The following is a 24185-nucleotide window of genomic DNA, read 5'->3' as shown; positions in this document are numbered from 1 at the left end:
CAGCCATTATTTTATTATTACCCCTGATAAATATTAAGGGTATGCGTCATCGTATTTATGTATGCATATACAAATATGTATAATATGCATATATAATGTATATTTACAACAAAAAGCTAAGATTTAAAGCTCTTCATAGATTTGCTCATGTCAGAGTTAAAATTTAAACCGAGATCGCGCCACTGCACTCCAGCCTGGGCAACAGCGAGACTCCGTCTCAAAAAAAATAAATAAATAAATAAATAAATAAATAAATAAATAAATAAATAAATTTAAACCAGGGTTTTCTGGTATTCTTTTTTAAAATGTACTTCCACCTGTGATGACTGTACTTACCTTATCTGAAATATTTCACTTACTTTAGTGCCTCTAGAGTTTGTTGTCTGAGAAAAGGTATTCCAAAGATGCTTAGTGAGAAAAATAAATATAACAGAAAATTTCACCTTATCATTTCACTTGCTAGATTAAATCATTTCACTTGCTAGATTAAAAATTCTCTTTTAAACCTAACACTCATAATGTATTGCACGCCCACACACTAATTTTTAAATAAGTGTGCATTTTTTGGAAGCTGTGAAATGTTTCTATACTCTACAGAGCAACTGGAAGATAGAGAATCTTAGAGGGTAGGATTAACAGAGAACATGGGAAATAAAAGTAAAGCATATCTGAGAATAAAATAATGAGTAAATAGGGCTTTGCTTTTAAGATTTATTTCTGTATAACTTCAAAGGCATACATCCATTGAATAAATGAGCTGGAAGAAATGAGGACTACAGCTCTGATTTTTTTTATCTTGCCTAAATTCTTATCCAAGGGGCCTGGGGAGTCATGCCCTACAAACCATAAATTCTCACCAGATACATATTGTGACTTACTTTTCAATCTGACTCTGGCATAACATTAGGACACGAGGAAAAAAATATTTAACCCCAAAATATATTTCCTTGCCATACATTGAAATTATCCTGCAAAGTTTCTTGTGGGAAAAATCCACGTTCTATAGAGAATCCCCTTCCCCCTTTGTATTCCTTCTTTCCTTCCTAGATCCAGGAGATAATCAACTAAGAGCCAGGCAAGCTTTTCAGTCCATTAAGAAACAGTTTACAACCTGCTGCTCTCTCTGAAGTCTGCTATCTGAGAGCTTCCTCTGCACAATAAAACATGGTCTCCACAATCCTTTATCTTTAACCTGAACATTCCTTTCTATTGATCCCAGGTCTTGAGACAAACTCAACCAATTGTCGACCAGACAATGTTTAAATTTACCTATAGCCTGAAAGCCCCCACTTTGAGTTGTCCCACCTTTCTGAACCAAACCAATGTATTTCTTAAATGTATTTGATTGATGTCTCATGTCTTCCTAAGATGTATGAAACACAGAGGTACCCCGACCACCTTGGGCACATGTTCTCAGGACCTCCTGAGGGCTGTGTCACGGGCCATCATCACTCATATTTGGCTCAGAATAAATCACTTAAAATCATTTTACAGAGTTTGACTCTTTTCATCACCAGAAGCTATACAGATAATCAACCCCAGCCCTCTCATCTTTCAAACGAGAAAACAAGGCAAAGAGAAAAAAAAAGTGTAACAGCTTTCTTGAGATATACTTTGCATAACATTTATCTATTTAAAATGTACAATTCAGTGGTTTCTAGCATATTGACATAGTTGTACAACCATCACCACTACCTAAGTTTAGCGTATTTCCAACACCCCATAAAGAAACTCCATATCCATTAGCAGTAATTCCCCCATTATCCCTTATACCTAGCCCCAGAAAATCACTAACCTGCTTTTCTGTCTCTGTCATTTGTCTATTCCAGATATTTATATAAATGATATCACAAAATATGCAGCGTTTTGTGACTGGCTTCTTTTACTTAGCAAAATGTTCTCAAATATTATCCATGTTGTCGTGCATGTATATATATATAACAAACCTGCACATTGTGCACATGTACCCTAGAACTTAAAGTATAAAAAAAAAAAAAAAACCAAAATGGCGGAGTATGACCTTCCTGGGGCATTCCACTGGAAAAGAGACCAAGCCCCAGGCAAGCATGCGCCAGACTCCAGTAAACACACTGCGCATGCTCACCTCCCAGGTGCCAGTAGGCCACTGCAAATGCTGGCAGGTCACCCTAAGAGAAGAATCAAAGAAAAAGGGACGCAGGGCCCCAGAAGTATGTCAACATATAACACCCTAAGTCAAAGGTCAAATGCCACACTTGACCTCCAAGATGCCCACTTGGGCCTCTTCCAAGTATACTTTCCTTTCTTGCATTCTCGCTCTAAAGCTTTTTAATAAACTTCCATTCCTGCTCTGAAAAAAAAAAAAAAATTTCTTCCTGAATATTTTATACTTTTATGCTATTATGAATGAAATTTTCTAATTGTTTACCACAAGTACATACAAATAAAATTGCTTTGTGTATATTGACCTCAAAAAAAATTTATCCATGTTATAGCATGAATTAATACTTACCACCTTTTATTGCCAAATCATATTTCCTCCTCTTCAATTTTTTGGAAAAATTTGTGAAGAATTGTTAATTATCCTTTAAATGTATGGTAGAATTCTTCAGCGAAGCCACCTGGACCTGGAATATAGCTATGAGAATTTTTTAAATTACTAATTTAATATCTTTACTTGTTATAGATATATCCACTCAGATTTTCTAATACTTCTTAAGTCTGTTTTGGTAGTTTGTGCCTTTCTAGGAATTTGTTCATCTCATCTCGATTATCTAATTTGTTCATCATATTGCCTTATAATCCCTTTTACTTCTATAATTTCAGAAATAATGTCCTCTCTTTATTGCTGACTCTAGTAATTTGTAGTAATTTGAGTCTTTTATCTCTCTCCTTTTTGGTCTAGCTAAAGATTTGTCAATTTTTTGACCTTTTTAAAGAACAAGCTTTTGGTTTTGTTGATTTTCTCTATTTTTCTCTAGTCTCTACTTCATTTATTTCAGCTTTGAACTTTATGATTTCTTTCATTCTGCTTACTTTGGGTTCAGTTTGCCTTTCTTTTTCTAGTTTTTTTTTTTTTAAGTGAAAGTTTATTTGTTTGATGTCTTTTTTTTTTTTAATATGGGCATTTACAACTCCAAATATCTCTCTGGCCATGACTGCAGCTCTACTCTATAAGTGTTGTTATGTTTTTACTTTCATTCATCTTAAAGTATTTTCTAATTTCCATTAATATTTCTTCTCTGAATCATTGTTTATTTAGATGTGTTTTGCTTAATTTCCACATAATTGTTAATTCTCCCATTTACCTTCTATTATTGATTTCAAATTCTATTCCAGGTAGTTAGAGATTATACTTTACATTTGTATTATTTCAGTCCTTTTTAATTTAGTGAGGCTTGTTATATGGGCTACCGTATGAACTATCCTAGAGCATGTTTTACGTGCACTGAGAAAAATGTGTACCTGCTGTAGTTGAATGGTGCATTACATAGATGTCTGTTAGGTCTAGCTGCGTTATGGTGTTGTTCAAGTTTTCTATTTACTTGATCTTCTGCTTAGTTACTCTATCCATTATTGAAGTATTGAAGTTTCCAACTATTACTGTTGAATTGTCTATTTCTCACCTTCAGTTTAATCTGTTTTTGTTGCATGTGTTTTGGGGCTCTGTTATTGAGTGCATATATAATTGTTGTGTCTTTCTGATGAACTAATCATTTCAATATTTTAAAACAGTCTCCTTTGTCTCTAGCATAAATTTGTCTTCAATTGTATGTTGTCTGACATTACTACAGCCACTACAGTTCTCTGTTGGTTACTACTTGCAGGGTTGATATGGTTTGGCTGTGTCCCACCCAAATGTCACCTTGAATTATAGCTCCCATAATTCCCACATGTTGTGGGAGGGACCTGGTGGGAGATAATTGAACCATCGGGGTGGTTTCCCCCATACTGTTCTCATGCTGGTTAATAAGTCTCATGAGATCTAATGGTCTTATAAGGGGAAATCCCTTTGGCTTGGATCTCATTCTCTTTGCCTGCCACCATGTAAGGCATGCCTTTCATCTTCTGCCATGATTATGAGGCCTCCCCAGCCATGCAGAACTGTGAGTCCATTAAATCTCTTTTTGTTTATAAATTACCCAGTCTCAGATATGTCTTTATCAGCAGCATGAAAACTGACTAATACAACATTATTTCATTATTTTCCTTTCAACTTATGTGTGTCTTTGAAGCCAAAGTGTGTCTCATTAATAACATATAGTTGGTTCATGCTTTTTAATGCATTCTGCTAATCCCTGCCTTTTGATTAAATGCTTAATCCATTTGTATTACTAAATAATTAATACAACTATTAATAAGGTGGAATTATATTAATTTGTATTATGATATTTCATTAATATTATTATAAATAAAGATAAGGTGGGATTTACATCTTCCATTTACTTTTTGTTTTCTATATCTATATCTTTTTGTTCCTCTATTTCTCCATTACTGCCTACTTCTTTGTTAAATCAAAATTCTCTACTGTAGCATTTTAATTCCCCTGTTTATTCTTTTTTTTTTTTTTTTTGAGATGGAGTCTCACTCTATCACCCAGGCTGGAGTGCAGTGGCACGATCTCGGCTCACTGCAAGCTCTGCCTCCTGGGTTCACACCATTCTCCTGCCTCAGCCTCCCAAGTAGCTGGGACTACAGGCGCCCACCACCATGCCTGCCTAATTTTTTGTATTTTTTAGTAGAGACAGGGTTTCACCATGTTAGCCAGGATGGTCTCGATCTCCTGACCTCGTGATCCACCCGCCTCGGCCTCCCAAAGTGCTGGGATTACAGGCGTGAGCCACCGAGCTGTTTATTCTTTTACTATATTTTTGGAGCTGTTTTCTTAGGGATTACAGTTAACATTTTAAACAACTCGTTTGCATTAATACCATCTTAATTTTAATAGTATAGAAAGAATTTTGCTCTACAGCTCTGTTCCCTTCCCACTCTTCTATATTACTATTGTCATGCAAATTTCACCTCTGTATTTTTAAAATCCATCAACAGCATTTTGTCATTATTATTTTATCCAGTTTTCTTTTAAATCAGAAGAAACAAGTTACTAGCAAAAATAAATTTACACTTTTACCTATGTAGTATACTTTGCAGTGCTTTTTCTTTGTATGGGTTTGAAGAACTGGTTAGAGTCCTTTATTTCAGCCTAAAAAATTCACTTTAGCATATCTTGTAGAGCAGGTGTGCTAGTGATTAATCCTCTACATGTCTTAATTTTCCTTCACTTTTGGAGGATAATTTTGCTGGATATGCAATTGTTGTTTGACAGTCATTTTCTTTCTACGCTTTGAGTATGTCATCCCACTGCCTGAAGTCTCCATGGTTTATGATGAGAAATCAGCTATTAGCTTTGTTGAGGATTATTTTATTTGTGATGAATCTTCTTTTTTTAAAAAAAAAGATGTCTTCAACAGATTGATTATGGTCTTTCTAGGATGGATCTCTGAGTTTATCCTACTTGGAGTTCATTGAACTTGTTTGATGTGTATAATTGTTTTCCATCAAATGTTGGAATTTGCTGGAATTATTTCTTTAAATATTCTTTCCGTCCCCTTCTCTGCCTCATCTCCTTTTAGAACTATGATCATGTGTATGTTGGTGCCCTTGATGGTACCCCATGGAGCTTTTTAGATTCTCTTCATTTTTCTTTACACTTTTTAAATAATTTATACCTCTATTGATGTTTTCTATTTGGTTAGACATCATTCCTATGTCTGTCCTTCTATTCCTTTTTTTTTTTTTTTTTTTTTTTTTTTGAGACGGAGTCTCGCTCTTTCACCCAGGCTGGAGTGCAGTGGTGCGATCTCGGCTCACTGCAGGCTCCGCCCCCCGGGGTTCACGCCATTCTCCTGCCTCAGCCTCCCGCATAGCTGGGACTACAGGCGCCTGCCACCTCGCCCGGCTAATTTTTTGTATTTTTAGTAGAGACGGGGTTTCACCATGTTAGCCAGGATGGTCTCGATCTCCTGACCTCGTGATCCACCCGCCTCGGCCTCCCAAAGTGCTGGGATTACAGGCGTGAGCCACCACGCCCAGCCCCTTCTATTCTTTAGATATAATTTCCTTTAGTTCTTGGAACATATTTATAACAGCTGATTTAAAGTCTTTATCTAGTTAGTCCAACATCTGAGTTTTCTTATGGATAGTTTCTATTGATTACTTTTCCTATGCTTGAGCCATACTTTCGTCTTTCCTATACATTTTCATCTTTGCCTTTCTCTCTCTGTCTCTCCTCCTCCTTCTTCTACCCTCCTCATTTCTCTGTGAAAACTGAACATTTAACATAATATAATAAGGCAACTCTAAAAATCTGAACCCCTTCCCAGTTTTCATGTTTTTGCAGCTTGTTTAGTGATTTTCTTGGATGAGTTTTGTAAAGTCTGTATTCTTTGACATGTGAGGCCACTGAAGTTTCTACTCAGTTAGCTAATTGTTAGTTAGCTAATTATTAGACAGAGATTTCCTTAAACACCTTGAACCAGTCTCCCATGCTTTGTTCAGGGGCTGTGAATGTATGTGTCCTGAGGCACGCCTTCAACACTCTGAAAGCTTACTACTATGCCTTAGTCTTCACTTCCTGTTTTGCAGGGCCTCAAAGGTCACCTACAGATACTCTTTTCAAATCTTTACTGCATATTTGCATGGTCTTCTAGATCCCCTGGAATATTTCAGATAAACGTGTTTTCAAAGCCTGCTACAGGTGTTTTGTTTTCTAGATTTTCCTTTTAATATTTTTGGCCATCCTCTTGTTTGCCCTAACTTGTATCACTGCCATGGGCAACTTTGATATATTAAACAATTGCCGCTGATGTTTTCAACCAAAGCCCTGAGGATAACACGTTACAGAGATAGTTATGAGTCAAGTCAAGTCAAGACATTTGTGAATCCAAATTTTCCAAAAAGTTTCCAGATAGGACAAATAATGACAATCATTGTTCTTTGTTTAGGATCTCCAAACCTGTTCTTTTCTCTTAGTGGTTTCTAGGCTCCTGATTTTCAGAGTTACCATGGCTGTGAGGCTGTTGGTTTTCAAGGCTACTGTGGAGCTGGGGTGAAAGTGAAGGGAATCAACTAAGTTAAAACATCACAAAGCAGTGAACAAAGCTTACGATCCTTACTGAGATTCAGTCACTTTGTATAAATGTCCCCTCAACTGTTGAAAGCCTTTAGTTAATTTCCAGACTTCTGATTTTTTTAAATTTATTTTGTCAGATTTTACCAATGTTTTTTTGTTTTGTTTTGTTTGTTTTTGCTTTTGTGGAGAAGTGGATTTTTGAAAGTCCTTGCTCTGCCATTCCAAAAGTGTCTCCTCTGGCCAGGAGAATTTAACTGACTTGTTCAAGGTCAACAGCTAGTTGATAATTGAGTCTTTATATGAACAGAGTTTTATGTCAAGTTTGGTGACATTTTGGCTATAATAGGAGTAAATAAATTATAGGAAGTTAACTTCATTATATTCAAGTTTACATGAGTGAAACTTCTGGGAAAAAAGAACTCATGAGAAAACTCATGATGTCAATAACAACCAAGTTCTAAATTTTCAGATAATTATATTAATACAGGGCTAGAACAGCTTTCTCAGCATTCAAAACAAGCCATGAATAATTTAAAGAAAAAAAGGAAAAGGAACTTGTGAGCTCTAAGCTGGGTTGAATCATTTATATGCAGATATGTGCACACACACTCACATTATAACTACAAAACACAGAAGTGCGGCATGTCCAACAACCACCATTCTATGTATTATAAATTAGGCCAAAACAGAATGAATGAAAATGCACATCGGCCAGGAATGGTGGCTTACGCCTGTAATCCCAACACTTTGGGAGGCCGAGGCGGGCGGATCACAAGGTCAGGAGATCGAGACTATCCTGGCTAACACAGTGAAACCCCGTCTCTACTAAAAATAAAAAATAAAAAAATTATCTGGGAGTGGTGGTTGCGCCTGTAGTCCCAGCTACTCAGGAGGCTGAGGCAGGAGAACGGCATGAACCCGGGAGGCAGAGCTTGCAGCGAGCTGAGATTGCTCCACTGCACTCCAACCTGGGCAACAGAGCGAGACTCCGTCTCAAAAAAGAAAAAAAAAATTTGCATCACTGGCAAACAGAGGAATTGTGGAATGAACTACACATTTTCTGAGTCATATCAAAGTCATTCCACCATTTATTAATGGTTTACTATGTGCCCAACAGTTCATATGGGAAGATATGCTGACTGCTCCTCAGAATTTATAGTTGAGACCCGGAATCAGATGAAGACTCAGCTAGCCCTGCATCCACTCTCATAAAACTGGTCCAATAGTTACCAGTGCTCCAAAATGCTGCTCGGATATTGGAAAAGCTTGACGAATTCAAATCTGTGCCAGCTCTGGGCTCCTGCCACCTGTCTCTACTCTTACTCCAACTCATGATGGGATTAACCTTTAGCTTGTTTTCCACTTCTGGATTTGTGGCTGAGTAGACTTTATTCTGGTTCATGATATTTGATAGTTGAAGCTGCCTTCACAGCTATTAGCCCCAGTTTCTGGGTAGTCTTGATTACCCTGGTGTGAAGCCTTTGCCTGTTCTCTCTAGTCATCCAAGAACCATGTGCTTTTAAGAATTTGATTGTGTCCTACTTCTTCAATTATGCCTTTTCTTCCTGTGATACATGTTTTGACATGTAATCATAGACATTTCATACTAAAAGAAACTTAGAACCACCATGCATTAGAACTGAAACTGAAAGCTAATCTGATTAGGCTCACCAATTTTGACCTGCCTTGCTTGTTCTTAGTCACTTGCTTTTAGTTGATTTTAAAAACCATATAGCTAAAAGTCATTTAGCTAAACAATATATAGCTAAACTCCCACCATCTTTCTTATAGACGGCATCTCCGGTGCATAGGTCACCATGGAAATGTTTGCTTAAGGTGTTTTCCAGGAACTTGCAGTCAGCTCTTGTCCAGTTCAAGCTAGCTGAGACCACTGACCCTTCAACTGGACCTGAGTAAATGTCCAGTGGGTGACCTTTTGAGGTCAGAGGGCCAAAATCTCCACCCTCAGATCATGGTAATGATGCTATTTTGTGAACATGCATCCCATGAAGAGCTATGAAGCTTGACTATATTTGCACAGATCACTCATTACCTCATTTTTCCTTATACCCAATCACCTTTCCCCATGCTTCAGACCACCTTGCTCCTCTATCCCATAAATATCCCTAAAACACCATCTCCAAGGAGAAAGATTTGAGAGCTGTTCTCCCATCTCCTCACTTAGCTGCCTTGTGAATAAAATCTTTTCTCCACTGCAAACTTGTCATGTCAGCAATTGGCTTACTGTGCAATAGGCAGAATGAGCCTGGTTTGGTACAGAACCACCACGCACCATTCTTTCAATAAGCTCTGATTGAATAGCTATGATCAAAATGACAAAGACAGTCTTGGCCTTCATGGAGCTAATAGTAAAGCGAAAACAGGGCTCCAAGAACACTGGTTTAGCTGGAGGGGCTCAGCATGGGGACAGAGGTGTCCAAACTTCTGCTCTGAAGGAGTTTTTTCCTCTGGTTTTTTGCTTGTTACAGAATGTAACTAGCTTTTCTCCCCATTGGTCCATGAGTCCAGGAAGCAACAGTCTTTATATAATCCTTTCCATGTCTCCTGCTGTCTCCTCCTGTCTCTTGATCAGAATGCACAGACCTTCGGCAGGATCTGAGATATCAACTACTCATCTAATTTAAAGTCAAAACAGGTACACCATAGTTCTAAACCAGGAAAATCACTCTTATATCACCAGTGAGATAGATGTCTTCGTAGCAAATTAAGGTGGAGAGAATGAACATGTTAAAGTTGGGAGAAATATTTCAGGATACCTTGGGGCAGTGAGCCGTGTGGTGCCCGCTCTCAATGATGGATGGAGCCGCTTGGCAGGCAGCTATCAGAGGGAGGGCAGCTCTCAGAGGGAGGGCAGCTCTTCATGTACAAGACATAAACACCTCTCCAACAGTGACCACTACTGCACACCACACCATCTTCCCACGAAAGGAAAGTGCTGTTCCCACCAGCCATCACAGACACATGGACAGCAGCAGCAGCGATGGCAGAATCTTGGAATCCTAAAGACAATGACACACATTCCATAGCATGCTGCTATCAGTCTTGTCTCTGGAAGCCAAAAACAACAGCAAAACTGAAGAGTGTTTTAAAACTGTGGACCTACAGTTTGATTTTCAAAAATATGTCCAAAGTAAAAATACGTCCAGCCAAATTCACCAAGTGACAAAAGAAACATTCTGTGCTCCTGATAAATCTCAACACCACAGAAAACGTTAAGGGAACATTTCAAAACAAACAAAGCCAATCCACAGCAGTCCTATATGACAAACTTTAGCAAACAAAGACTACATTTATCCATTCATTTACAGCAAACATTGAATTAGAATTATAAAGAGTACACTTTACTATCTACACCAGAAGCTTATAATTTAGAGGAAAAATAAACATATAAATTATGAATAATGACACAGTCTACCCACTGTAATCCTCACATGGCCCGCAGTGACATGCAAAGTGCCCTTTGGTGTGTCAGGGATGGCTCCTGACCCTGCTCCCTGACCAGTAGTCCTTCAGATGCCAAAGACCCCTATCCTTGGGGACAGGTAAGGAAAGACGACCCTGCAAATATGTCACTTGCTTTTGGGGTAGTCCTTGAGTACAGAATAGACACAGAGACAGAAAAAGAAAAAGAAAGACAGAAGCAGAGAAAGTCAGAGAACAAGAAAAAAGAGACAAAAGAGAGAGAGAGAGAGAGAAACAGAAACAGAGACAGACAGAAAGAGACAGAGAGACAGAGAGAAAGAGATAGGGCTCTTCTACCTGGAAGCAGCTGAGCATGAAGCTTCTGGACCAGGTGGTGATGCCTGTGGGTGGCAAGTGCTCCCTTGATTCCACAGCTCGGCTACTGGTCCACACACGTGGTTCCTCTGCCTGCCTCTCCTCCAGCTGTGGCACCAATATATATCTGCGAGGTTCTCTGACACAACACAATTCCCCAGAAAGCAAAAGTATCCAGCCAGAAAAGAGAGAGTGGGTCATGTGAGGAGGTATGGTCCAGTGGAGCAGCTGGGAGGGTCCACTGTGGTCCCCTCTTCCTCCATGCCCACACTACCCCTCGGTGTCTCTCCCTCTCCTGCTCACCTCATAGGTTACTCACCCTGCACACCATGTCTCACCTTCTTCCTGTTTCCCGCTCTCTTTGATGAACCAGCAGCACTACCTGGCTCTAGGTCTCTCTCTCTCTCTCTGTCTCTCTCTCTGTCTCTCTCTCTCTACACACACACACACACACACACACACACACACACACACACACACACATGCAGCTGCTCCAATGGGTCACACTTCCTCGCATGCCCCATTCTCTCTTTTCTGGCTGGATACCTGTGCTTTCTGGGGAAATCGTGTGGTGTCAGAGAACCTTGTGGACTTTCAGGATCCCATTTGTTTTTTCAGAAGAAGATTCTGATAAACTATTTTGAGGGTGGGTGGGAGAGCCTGGAGCCAGGGTGGCCTAAGCTCGTCTAGGCAGACCTCAAGCAGCTGCTGTGGTCATCAGCAAGCTGGGCAGAGCAGGGAGACATAGAAACCACCAGGCCAGGTCAGCCCTGAGGACTCCAGGAAGGTTCTGGGGGAATTCGCTCAGAGCAGGGGGAGGCTGAGGATCATAAGGTCGGGACTGATCTTATTTTGCCTTCAGGCTGGGGCGACCCAGTGTCTCTAGGGTTGTATGAAGTCCGTATGGAAGGTGGGAAGGAGGAAGAGGCTGAAGACATGAGGCTGAGACAAGGTAGTATGGGTCTGTCCTGCAAAGGTCAGGGGCAGAGTTAATGAAGTTAGAGTCACCATAGAACCAAGAGGACCAGGGAACCAACTAGAGGGAGTGCCACAGGAGTGCCTTGGAGGGTCCAACTTGGAAAATTGAGAGACACTGACCCCATTAAAGGCAACAGCAAGGCAACTAGACACGGCACTCACTGCACACTAATGTGCCTGCTATGGTACTAGGTAAATTACACATTCCTAGTCCAACCCTTACAGCAACACAACTGTGCTCTAGAGCTTCAAAGATAAGATGTAGCCTGGAATATGAAGAGAATGGGCTAAAATAGTTTGGAATAAAGAGGGTCAGAAATAGCAGGATGATAATAGGATGAATTATGGATATATGCAAACCTACACATTTGAAAACAAAAGCACTAGCTAACATTTGACTACTTGCTCTATGTCAGACACTATGCTTAGCCTTTACATATATTATCTTATTTAATCCTCATGACAAACAAGGAGATTTTAAAAAATCATATTCAAGGTCAGTGCTAGTAAGGCAGGGAGCCAGCCGCAGCTTCTGGCTCTAGAGCATGCCGTGGGAAGCATCACATTACAGCCATTCTTTCACTTGGCCACAGGACACAGACACAGGCTTCTGTGGACCCTCTGGGAGAAGAAGGGGCTGTAAGACAGTCTCACTGCATAATGCTACTAATGAGCAGGGAGGGACATCATAGCGCAGAGAAACAGACTCAGGGTGAACTAGACACCAAAAAAGAAGACCAACAGCCCGCGTCCTTCCACGACCACCTTCTAGAATTTGTTCCCAAGTTTCCATCTCAGGAAACAAGAAGGGCAACCCAGATTTATTTTTGTACTGGGACTCCTCTTTAGAAGTCAAATGAAGTCAAATTACTTTGCTACAGTTTTACAATGCTAGTTACTTTTATTCACATTTATTGTTTAACATTCTGCTAAGAAACAATGTTTTCAAACTTTCACATTGAAAAGTCCTTCCTTAATTAAGCATATACAATTTACCATTTTCAGAAGTAATCCATTTGCACAACTAATTCCTCAAGATTATTCCACTGACCTGAATCTTTATGTGTAATGTATGAAAAAGTGATTTGTAGCCTTTCTTTCATGAAATACTAGCTTAAACATTAGCACTGCTACAGGGATTAAGATTCAGAAAATCTTAGGGACATGTAAATTGAGATAATGAAAAGATAGTTAATATGTAGAATAGAATTTTAAATGAGCATTAATTACTAATTGTAAGTGTAATTTCAGCACTTTGAAATGAATGTTTTTATTTAGTCTAATTTAGAAGAAAGCCATTTAAGTAAAATTCTGCAATTTTAACTGTTTAATGGTAGTTGAAACAACAGGATTCTTTCATTTTATAATATTCAAAACTTTAAGTGACTGTTTAAACTGTGATTTGCATTCTGTTTCTGCTACTGTTTGAGAGGAATATCAAAACAGTTCTCCCGACTTAAAAGCAATAATGTTGCACCTCCTAAGATTTAAAGGAATGTAACTTCCAATAGTACTCACTAGTTAATAAAATATTTTTTACTAACTGTCATTTTTAAAGGCTATTCTTTATTGCTTTCCAGAGAAGTATGCTCAGTGTTACTTTTTCTAAATTATCCATGGTTAGGAAGATTAAAATATTAACAACTTTAGATTGAGTAGGTGTTTAACCATGTAAACCTTCTGACTATGTAAGTTCACAAAAGAGGCTTAAAAAGGTAAATTAGGGGGCTGGGCACAGTGGCTCATGCCTGTAATCCTAGCACTTTGGGAGGCCGAGGCGGGTGGATCATGAGGTCAGAAGATCGAGACCATCCTGGGTAACACAGTGAAATCCTGTCTGTACTAAAAATACAAAAAATTAGCTGGGCATGGTGGTGGGCACCTGTAGTCCCAGCAACTTGGGAGGCTGAGGCAGGAGAATGGCGTGAACCCAGGAGGCAGAGCTTGTAGTGAGCCGAGATCATGCCACTGCACTCCAGCCTGGGCGACAGAGCAAGACTCCGTCTCAAAAACAATAATAAAATAATAATAATAATAATAATTCCCCTATGTTGTTTTATAAAGTTTACATAAAATGTCAAGAAAAATACATTTAATATCATAATACATTTTCAATCCTCAGAATATAATCCTCAGATACATGATACATTTTAAAGTTATTGTGAAATTTTACACTGCATAGAATTCACACAATCAAGAGGTTTCTGAAAGTCTATGGTAACAATGATTTATTTCCTTCTAAAATTAAATATGTACCTAAGTATAATATAGTGGGTTTTGTTCTCCCATTAAATACATTGAACATATATTTATATAATTGTTATTCACTTAGGTAGGTTGCTTATTAATTACTATCTATCCATCCACAAAGGCCATTACTACAAATTTATAGGCTGATCTGATTACTAAAATAAGAAGACTCAGTAGTTTAAGAGTGAAAACAAAGCTAATGAAATTTTGCATCCCCCAAAGAGAAGAAGCTATGTAGAGAATAAACAGAAAATCAGTTGTCTTAATATTTATTAACTTTATCATGAAATTAATCAAAAATACCAAAACCAACTTAAATGGCTCATTATATTGCCATTCCAATGGGTAACATTTTCAAGTCCATGTGGAATACATTTCTCTGATTCTCTACAGAGTTCATCAGTGTCACCCTGTGTTGCGGGAAGTCAAGGACCTTGAACAGAGGGACTGGCTGAAGCCATGGCAGAAGAACATAAATTGTGAAGATTTCATGGACATTTATTAGTTCCCCAAATTAATACTTTTATAATTTCTTATGCCTGCCTTTACTGCAATCTCTGAACATAAATTGTGAAGATTTCATGGACATTTATCACTTCCCCAATCAACACTCTTGTAATTTCCTATACCTGTCTTTAATCTCTTAATCCCATCATCTTCATAAGCTGAGGATGAATGTCACCTCAGGACCCTGTGATGACTGCATTAACTGCACAAATTGTTTAAACAATTTGAAATCTGGGCACCTTGAAAAAAGAACAGGATAACAGCGATGTTCAGGGAACAAGGGAGATAACTATTAGGTCTGGCTGACTGAGAGCAGGGTGGAACAGAGCCATATTTCTCTTCTTTCAAAAGCAAATAGGAGAAATATCGCTGAATTCTTTTTCTCAGCAAGGAACATCCCTGAGAAAGAGAATGCATTCCCAAGGGGAGGTCTCTAAAATGGCCGCTTTAGGAACGGCTGTCTTTTGTGGTTGTGATAAGGAATGAAATAAGCCCCAGTCTCCTGTAGCGCTCCCAGGCTTATTAGGACAAAGAAATTCCCGCCTAATAAATTTTGGTTAGACCAGTTGTTTGCTCTCAAACCCTGTCTCCTGATAAGATGTTATCAATGACAATGCGTGCCCAAAACTTCATTAGCAATTTTAATTTCACCCCAGTCCTGTGGTCCTGTGATCTCGCCCTGCCTCCATTTGCCTTGTGATATTTTATTACCTTGTGAAGCATGTGATCTCTGTGACCCACACCCTATTCGTACGCTCCCTCCCCTTTTGAAAATCACTAATAAAAACTCACTGGTTTTGCAGGTTGGGGGGCATCACAGAACCTACCGACAAGTAATGTCTCCCCCGGACACCCAGCTTTAAAATTTCTCTCTTTTGTACTCTCCGTTTATTTCTCAGACCAGCCGACACTTAGGGAAATAGAAAAGAACCTACGTGAAATAATGTTGAATTAGCAGGGGCTGGTTTCCCCCAAAAACCCTGACAAAGTCTCTCTCCTTGACTAAACATTATACAGCCTGCTCTGACCCCCTCTTCTCAACGAGGCCTTGACCTGGCACCTTGCTTTTGGTCTGCTAGTCCAGTGGTAGCAAGAATACTGCTAAGTTGGATTTTTTAGCAAGAATTCCTCCCACCCTTGATGTCCCCTCTTAAGTCATTTTCCATCCAATAATTCCCTCATTCTGCTCGCTGGGTGTAATTCCCCAGCTGTCTTAGCTGTATTTAAAGTAGAGCCCCATCTCTTTCCCCTCCTGCCATGGTCTTGACACATATCACAATAGTCCTAAATAATTTTTTCTTTAACATTCTCCTTTCTGTTTCGTTCTGGTTTTAATGCTGTTTATTAGCCTAGGAACAAATGTAGACATAGACAGTCCACAACAGATGGCCCCTCTACACCTTACAGCTGGCAACTTACGATGTGTCACTATGGGTTTACAAAAGTCCAGATTCAAACTTCCAATATTTTCACATTAAAGTAAAAGCAAAGCAAGTATACAAAGTAAAATGCTTTAGCTACTCATTTCCTATATGATGTCTTACAGCCACATGCCCATTTAATATATGTGAAATGGGTGATAGTCTCTAAAACCTGTTAAATATCACTGCTTCCTCCCATGGTGGGAATACAAGTTCCAATCTTCCAACATTGACCCAGTAGGGTGACTGTGGCAAGTCGCTTAATGCCTCTAAGCCTGCTTCCACATCCCCAAAGCAGGCATAACATTATTATCTACCTGATAAGATGGCTGTGATAATTAAATGTGTCAATACACACCAAGTGCTTGGGATGACACTTGGAATGCAAGAATTCTTGATCAACATAAACTGCACAAAAATAAATCAGAAAAAGAAAGTGAATCCATAGCTGCCACTGGTTACCAACTGCCAGATAAAATATCATCATCAGCCATTCACAGAAAGTGGTCCATTTATTTTCCAACTTTACGTTCAGTTCTCAAGTTTCAGTTCAGTGAATTTTTAACACAAATTTAGTCAGTACCAAGTACTCATCCTTCATGAAGTCAACTGGATGTCATAAGTTATTCTTTGGTGTCAGCCAGGCAAGGTGTCTCATTGCCTGTAATCCCAGCACTTTGGGAGGACGAAATGGGCAGATCACCTGAGGTCAGGAGTCTGAGACCAGCCTGGCCAACATGGCAAAACCCCGTCTCTACTAAAAATACAAAAATTAACCAGGAATGGTAGTGGGCGCCTGTAAACCCAGCTACTCGAGAGGCTGAGGCAAGAGAATTGCATGAACCTGGGAGGCGGAGGTTGCAATGAGACGAGATTGTGGCACTGCACTCCAGCCTGGGAGACAAGAGCAAAACTCTGTCTCAAAAACAAAACAAAACAACAACAACAAAAAAGTTATTCTTTGGTGTGTATTGGAAAATACAAAAGGAACAGAAATATAGAGCCAGGGATGAAAGCCATAGATATTAGCAAATGCTCACAAGCTCAAGACCTGAAGTAAATACTTATCAATAGGCCAAGAGCAGTGGCTCATGCCTGTGATCCCAGCACTTTGGGAGGCTGAGGTGGGTGTATCACGAGGTCAGAAGATCGAGACAATCCTGGCTAACACAGTGAAACCCCATCTCTACTAAAAATACAAAAAATTAGCCTGGTGAGGTGGTGGATGCCTGTAGTCCCAGCTACTCAGGAGGCTGAGGCAGGAGAATGGCATGAACCCAGGAGGTGGAGCTTGCAGTGAGCCAAGATCGCACCACTGCACTCCAGCCTGGGTAACAGAGCAAGACTCTGTCTCAAAATAAATAAATAAATAAATAAATAAACTTATCAATAAATTAATAAATAAACAAAATCAGTGTGACCTCGTATTCCTTCACAAAACATTTTTTCACTACTATGAATTTCATGATGGCAACTTTGGAGGGTGGCTACTAGGAAGTTCTTTCCTGTCTCCCACATGGCAGGCTATGTTTCTTAACTCAACCTATGTAATATCCTCATCACTCCTCTCCACACACATTTTTTAAGAGATAATTTGCTAATTGAGTGGTTACTATGGATCAGGAGCTCTTGAGGGATGTTATGCTCATTATTTATTTCCTACTCACAACTTTTCCAGTGAGATATTATTATTATTACAGAAGAAGATACAGGCTCCAAGAGACTGCACATGTTGCCCAGAATGACAGGACTGGAAAGTGGCAGAGCCATGATCCAAGCTCAAGTCAGCTAGACTTAACATCCAGCTCGTTCTCTGCTTTGGAGCCTCCCACGCTTTCACTTTAAAATGAAAGATAATGATAATTCTTAAAATAACTGCTATGTCTTCTTTTTGGCATTCCAATTGCTGCCAGAAGCTATATTTTATTTCTGATTCAGTTCTTGCGAGTATTCTTCCTTTCCAACAGTATGCTCTTTTACTTTCTAAAGAACACACTGAATTTTGCTATTTACAGTTCTGAGATTTAAAAACTGACAATCTAGGAGGAACTTTTATGTTGCTGATGACTTTTCACTGGATCTTGACTTTTTTCCACTTCAGGGATATCACCCTGACCTGGCTCTCATAGGATTGTGAAACACTATATCCACTGATAACCATAAACAAAGAAACATGTTAAAATAAATAACCACTAATAGAAAGGGGATAGAGTAAAAAAGATAATACTGCAGTGAGACTATGCATAGATATTAACATTTTATGTTTATAGGTTGATAGCTTCCCATCAATACACAAGCTCTATGTGACTAAAACTTGCCCTCCTCTCCTATGCACCTCATCAACCAGTTTCCAAGTGTCCTCTAGGCCAAGGCTGTGTGCGAGGGAAGGCCACACATACCATGATCTGACAGCAAAGCAAAGTCCCTGTGGGCACCTATGTGAGTTTCCAGGGTGTCTGAGAGAGAACTGCCATCCAATCCAAACAGCCTGACACAAAATCCCAGATGTCAGGAACCCCTGACAGTAAGAGTGAGGAAGGGAATCAAAACAGGCCCAGTGGACATAGCATAGTACAGTAATGCAGGGCACAGAGAGGAGGGGATGGGGCTGACACTGACAACTGGCCCATTACCTGGAGAAAGCCTGTGCCCAGAGAAGTCAGGCCCAGGCAGCAGAAAGAAAGGATGAGCAGAGATGGGAAGTGCTGATGGCACACAGCTCCCAGTTCTGGTCCACCAAGTACGTGTGCCCATAAATTCTATCTCATGGATTCCGCTCTGACAACTGTGCATGTTCTTGGTAACCAGAAGGCTGCCACATAATAGTTGGCTGTCTTCATCCCTTTTCAGTTGTGACAATGATAGCAGCACAATTTAGATCAAATATAATCACACACAAACACAAGGCACACGGGGACATCACTTGGCAGTTGCAGGCTGTAAGGGGGCATCTCGAGCCTGGCATTTCAAAGCACTGTTCCCACACTCACACTATAGTCACCAGAGAGCTTGTTAGAAATGCAGACCCTCAGCCTGGTGTGGTGGCTCATGCCTGTAATCCCAGCACTTTGGGAGGCTGAGGCGTGTGGATCACCTGAGGTCAGTAGTTCAAGATCAGCCTGGCCAACATGGGAAATCCCGTATCTACTAAAAATACAAAAATTAGCTGGGCGTGATGGCAGGTGTCTGTAATCCCAAACTACTGAGGAGGCTGAGGCAGGAGAATCACTTGAACTCAGGAGGTAGAGGTTTGCAGTGAGCCAAGATCATGCTGCTGCACTTCAGCCCAGGTGATACAGTGAAACTCTGTCTTCAAAAAAAAACAGAAATGCAGAGCCTCAGGCCCTCCTAGGACCCGCTGATTCCAAACAGGCTGTATAACCCAGTGATTTGCATGCACAATAAAGTTTGAGGGACACTAATGTAGATAGTTGAAAATGCCACCAAAATGAAATAATATATATTTTCTCAAAGAAAATCCTCAGACACCCAAAAATACGTATGTAAATTCCCATGCTTTCCAAGAACCCCAGGTCAAGAAACACCGTTCTAGGAGACCATGCACATACTTGTTTATCCTACAATGAGAAACCTTTAAAACTCACGGATGGGGAGTTTCTCAGTCAGTTTGGGCTGCTGTAATAAACTACCATATGCTGAGTAGCTTATAAACAACATCTCACAGTGTCTTCCAATAATGGAATAGCTGAGGGGAGCTCTCTGGGGCCTCTTTCTTTTTCTTTTTTTTTTTTTTGAGATGGAGTTTCACTCCTGTCACCCAGGCCCCCAGGCCAGAGTGCAGTGGCGCGATCTCAGCTCACTGCAACCTTTGCCTCCCAGGTTCAAGCGATTCTCCTGCCTCAGCTTCCCGAGTAGCTGGAATTACAGGTGTGCACCACCATGTCCAGCTAATTTTTGTATTTTTAGTAGAGACAGGGTCTCGCCATGTTGGCCAGCTGATCTCGAACTCCTGACCTCAGGTGATCCACCTGCCTCGGCCTCCCAGGGTGCTGGGATTACAGGTGTGAGCCACCGCACCTGGCCTCTGGGGCCTCTTTCATAGAACACTAACCCCATTCATGAGGGTTCCACCTTTATGACCTAATGAGACCTCCATCCTCATGACCTAATCATTTCCCAGAGGACCCACTGCCCATACTAACACACTGGGGGTTAGGATTTCAACACATGAATTTTGGGTGTCACAAACACTTAGGGGTCTACAGCACATAAGTTAAATAAAATATTTACATTATAGACATGCATTGTGGAAAGGAGACCTCTATAAATCAGAAGAGTGTTTCCTTTGTGACGAATGTTTTCTACAATGAAAAAGGGGAGAGGAAGCGTGCAGCCTCTTATTTCTCTGACTTTGTGTGCCTTGTGTAGATGCTTGGCACACATGCATGCATGTGGCCTTGATTTGCTATTTTCTGCCATGTTATTTGAAAGTGTTAAAGAATGAGTATACTTGCAGCCATCATAAGAGCTGCTGATTCAAATGGCTTTGGGCTGCGAAGTCACCATCAGCTGGGACTTCACAATGCACGGAGATACATCAGCTTTCTGGGAACACCTCAGTTTTCCTGTGGCTCTTCATCCAGTTATATAGGGTTTGGTCTCTTGATATTGATTCACTTTACAATTTTTCTGATTTTTACTTTCTTCTACTCATAACCTTCCTTTTAGTGGAAACTGTTCAGTGGCATAACTGCATTCACATAAAACATGTTTCCTGGGCTCCTCCCCTGCCAGAGATAGCAAAAGGCCAAGGAAAATATGTTACCACAGGGGAGAAACAGGGTGGTCTAGCCTGGCAAGAGGTGCCTGATATCTGCCACTCACATGAGCTCATGAACTCATTGATCCTTGCTATTCAATATCCATTTCCAGATATTATCCTCTGATGTCATAATCCAATCCAGAGCAAGAAAAAGCAAAAGCCCTCTTGGAACACAGGCACATGTGCACTCTCACCGCCAGCCTTGGCCAAGGCTGTTCCTGCCCAGAACACCACCCCATCCTCCTCATGGTGACTTCCAGTTCATCCTTAGCTATGGCCTCCTCACCACATGTGTTCAAATGACCTGCTGCTACATAGTTAACCACAGTGTAGGTCAGGAATTTGGACAAAACACAGTAGGGTGGCTGGTCTCTGCCCATTGGTGTCTAGGGGCTCAGATGATAAGAAGGAAAGACTGACCTCACAGGACCATTGCCAGAAGTGCCCACCCACAGCCTCCGGGGGCTGGACCCTTACAAGGGGCCTACTGCTCCAGGAGTAAGTGTTCCAGCAAATAGAGCAGTGCTGCCTGGCCTTCAGAGATGCCTTGGGCTTCCCCCTTATTGTGTGGATTAAAGCAGTCACAGCACCTCCAGGTTCAAGGAGAAGGGCTTAGCTCCAAGCTCAAGGGCAAGAGGGTCAAAGAATCAGCCACCATGTTTCAAAGCCACCAAGAAAGAGAAGTGTTGAATCCTTAAATATCAGGATAAATGCCTCTCCTATCAGTTCCCTCCTATGGCAGGACTAATCACAGCCTTTGGAAGGTGTTTACTCTCATTCTCCATAGACTATCAGCTCCTTAAATAACTTATTCATCATCTTCTGCCTAATTTTACTACCATGCAGGGCACATAGTAGTCACTGATAAAATATTTGTTGAACAAGTTGTTCCACACAAGAACACTTACAGATGCTTCTTAATCTCTTCTCATATGTATTGACTTACACTGAATAATCTGTCTAGCATATTCTCACTCCTTTATGGCGTGCTAAATACAAGGAAGAATTTCAGTCTATGAGGCATGGCTTCCAACCAACGTCTCCAAGTCATGCTACTTATCATGAAGCCAAGTTATCTAACAACAATCTTCTGGGGTTAACGTAACCTCATCCCATAAAATTTCTCTTATAGGCAGAAAATTCACTTTAGTGGCTTATGAATGTCCTGAATATGTCAGACTGTTTCCCTACTGAGCATTCCCTCTGTATTCAATTTAAGAAACATGACAATCTACTATTTTAATATTAATAAAGCAAATTGACTTACAAAAAGGGTACAGCATTCTTGCATCCACAGTGGCTAATGGCTTAGGCAATAGGCAATATCCAGACATGCATATAATTTTATAAAATTTGAGTTAAAATGTATTATTGCATAATTATGAGAATAGCTTCCTCCTGGGTAAAAAGTGTCAAGATGGGTTTAAAATCAGTGTCATTTTACTTGAAGACCATATTATTCCAGTTTCTTTTGCTATAAGATAAATTGATAAGTCGTAAGCAATTGGTGCCTTGAAACCAGCTGGCATCATGTAGCTGTGCACAACCCAAACACCATCAAGTGAAGTGCTTTATTATGTCCACCAGGATGTATGCACAGCCCGAAGTGCCTGCAACTACTGGGCACTGCAGAAAACCTCCTTCTGCTGCTGAGTCCAATAACACATAATGCCTTCACTAATAGAGAATAAAGTGGTTCCAAATAGTTGTCCTTAGGGAAGAAATACAGAATGGAAATTGAATAACTTATCCCAGCTAGATGCTTTTGATTGGCCTTCTGGAATGTTCACATCCCTTTAAAACTTGGCAGAGTTTACCCCAGCAGTATAGGAGATGGAAGCCAAAAAGACAACACAGGATACTTTGAATTTCAGTTTTTTTCTACCATGCATTATTATAACTAAACCATATAAAAATAATGCTCTACTACCTTTGATATGGAACAAACAATGGATACACTACTGGAACACCATTGCTGAAATATACATATCTAAATTTGGGGAAAAGGTGATCTCTAAGCAACAGGGAGAAATTCCATGTGTAACAGGAATTTTGAATGAAAGGGGTGTATTAGCCAGATAGCCAAGTTCCTACCACAGCATCCCCACAAAACTGTTGACATGTTTAGTGAGGCTTAGAAGTAGTCTCACTGGAAAGAAATCGGTAAAATGGAATTAAACATTTCAAGTCAATAGGGCTAAAATTATGTTTTTAGATAGATTTGGAGATTCAGTTCTTGAAATTCCAAAGTCATAATTGTTCATGTTTTCTGAAAGATACACAGACTGTGATTAAATATTTTCTTTCCCCCCAAAAAAAATCAATTTGAAAAACATGTGAACTAGCAGGTATGTGTTGATAGAATAGATATGGCATAACAACACTACTCAGAAATCTCTGCTCAACACACTCTTAGTTTAGCAAACTGTAAAGTTTTATGAGACCAAGAACTATACAAGACTCTCCTCTTTTTTTCTAGCAAGAAGTGGACATATTTGATAAATAATTTTACTTTCTCTGTCAACTCTTGAAAAGACATTTCAATAAGACATCATTTTTATATTTGTTAATGTGTGAAAGATTCCTGTAAAACTACCAAGGAACCAAACTGAATATTTTACCAGTCAAAACTAATTATTTCTCCTTGACAAATTATGCTTTTCTATTGTTTTTGCGAATTCTTAAGCAGATCAATCAGCATAATACACTCATACCAGAATCTCTTTCATGAACTTTATATGTTTCATTCATATCTGCCATAAAGGCAATGGGAAATCATTGTAAGTAGCAGAGTAACCATAGGGCCTTTAGACAGTTCATAAACATTAAATAGAAAATATAATAGTTGGATATTTGAGTTGATGTACTCCTCTCATTATAATCAATCTTAGCATTGCTCCTAATTGGATCAACGTCGCATGGAAACAAGTGCAACATGCTTCTAGTAATAAAAGACAAAGGAATGCCTGAACACACAATAAAGAGTGTGCTTGCTCATCAGAGAGGCACTTATTAGGAGGCACAGAAATTTTTCCTGCAGTTAGAAAAAAAAAAATCATTCTGCATTGCTTCCCTTTACAATGTTGCTATAAATTTCATAGCAAGAATAATATGTGTAGAAAAAATAATATAATACTTTAGTACCCAAAGCAACTGCAAACACAAAATCACTCATTTAACTCCCCTCTTTTTAGCAGGAAAAATTATATTTCTATTAAAATTAAAATACATTCATATATAGGTTTTTCTTATTGAAATAATGTAAATGCCCCAGAAAGCAATGCTTCTATGATCATAAAATTATAAACAAACAACCAAGACACATTTTAAGCATCAG

General features: G+C 39.7%; 1 protein-coding gene across 6 annotated transcripts in view; it reads right to left on the bottom strand.

The window, feature by feature from the left end:
• Positions 1 to 24185, bottom strand: part of PXDNL (peroxidasin like) — a 480152-nt gene that overhangs the window by 441081 nt on the left and 14886 nt on the right. For 2 of the 6 annotated variants that reach the window (XM_058444091.1, XM_058444098.1), the window contains exons 1-2: positions 9889 to 10037; positions 2492 to 2617 (exon numbers count right to left, since the gene is read on the bottom strand). The gene's annotated coding sequence lies outside the window, so the exon portion shown is untranslated. Of the gene's footprint in view, positions 1 to 359; positions 408 to 2491; positions 2618 to 9888; positions 10038 to 15471; positions 15493 to 24185 lie in introns of those variants that run through there. The other 4 variants (XM_058444093.1, XM_058444094.1, XM_058444096.1 and 1 more) reach the window with 3 other exon arrangements.

The sequence above is a fragment of the Hylobates moloch genome, unplaced genomic scaffold, assembly GCF_009828535.3.
Source record: "Hylobates moloch isolate HMO894 unplaced genomic scaffold, HMol_V3 SCAFFOLD_9, whole genome shotgun sequence".
In the NCBI taxonomy this organism is placed as follows: domain Eukaryota; kingdom Metazoa; phylum Chordata; class Mammalia; order Primates; family Hylobatidae; genus Hylobates; species Hylobates moloch.
This window is presented reverse-complemented; position numbering and strand designations above follow the sequence as displayed.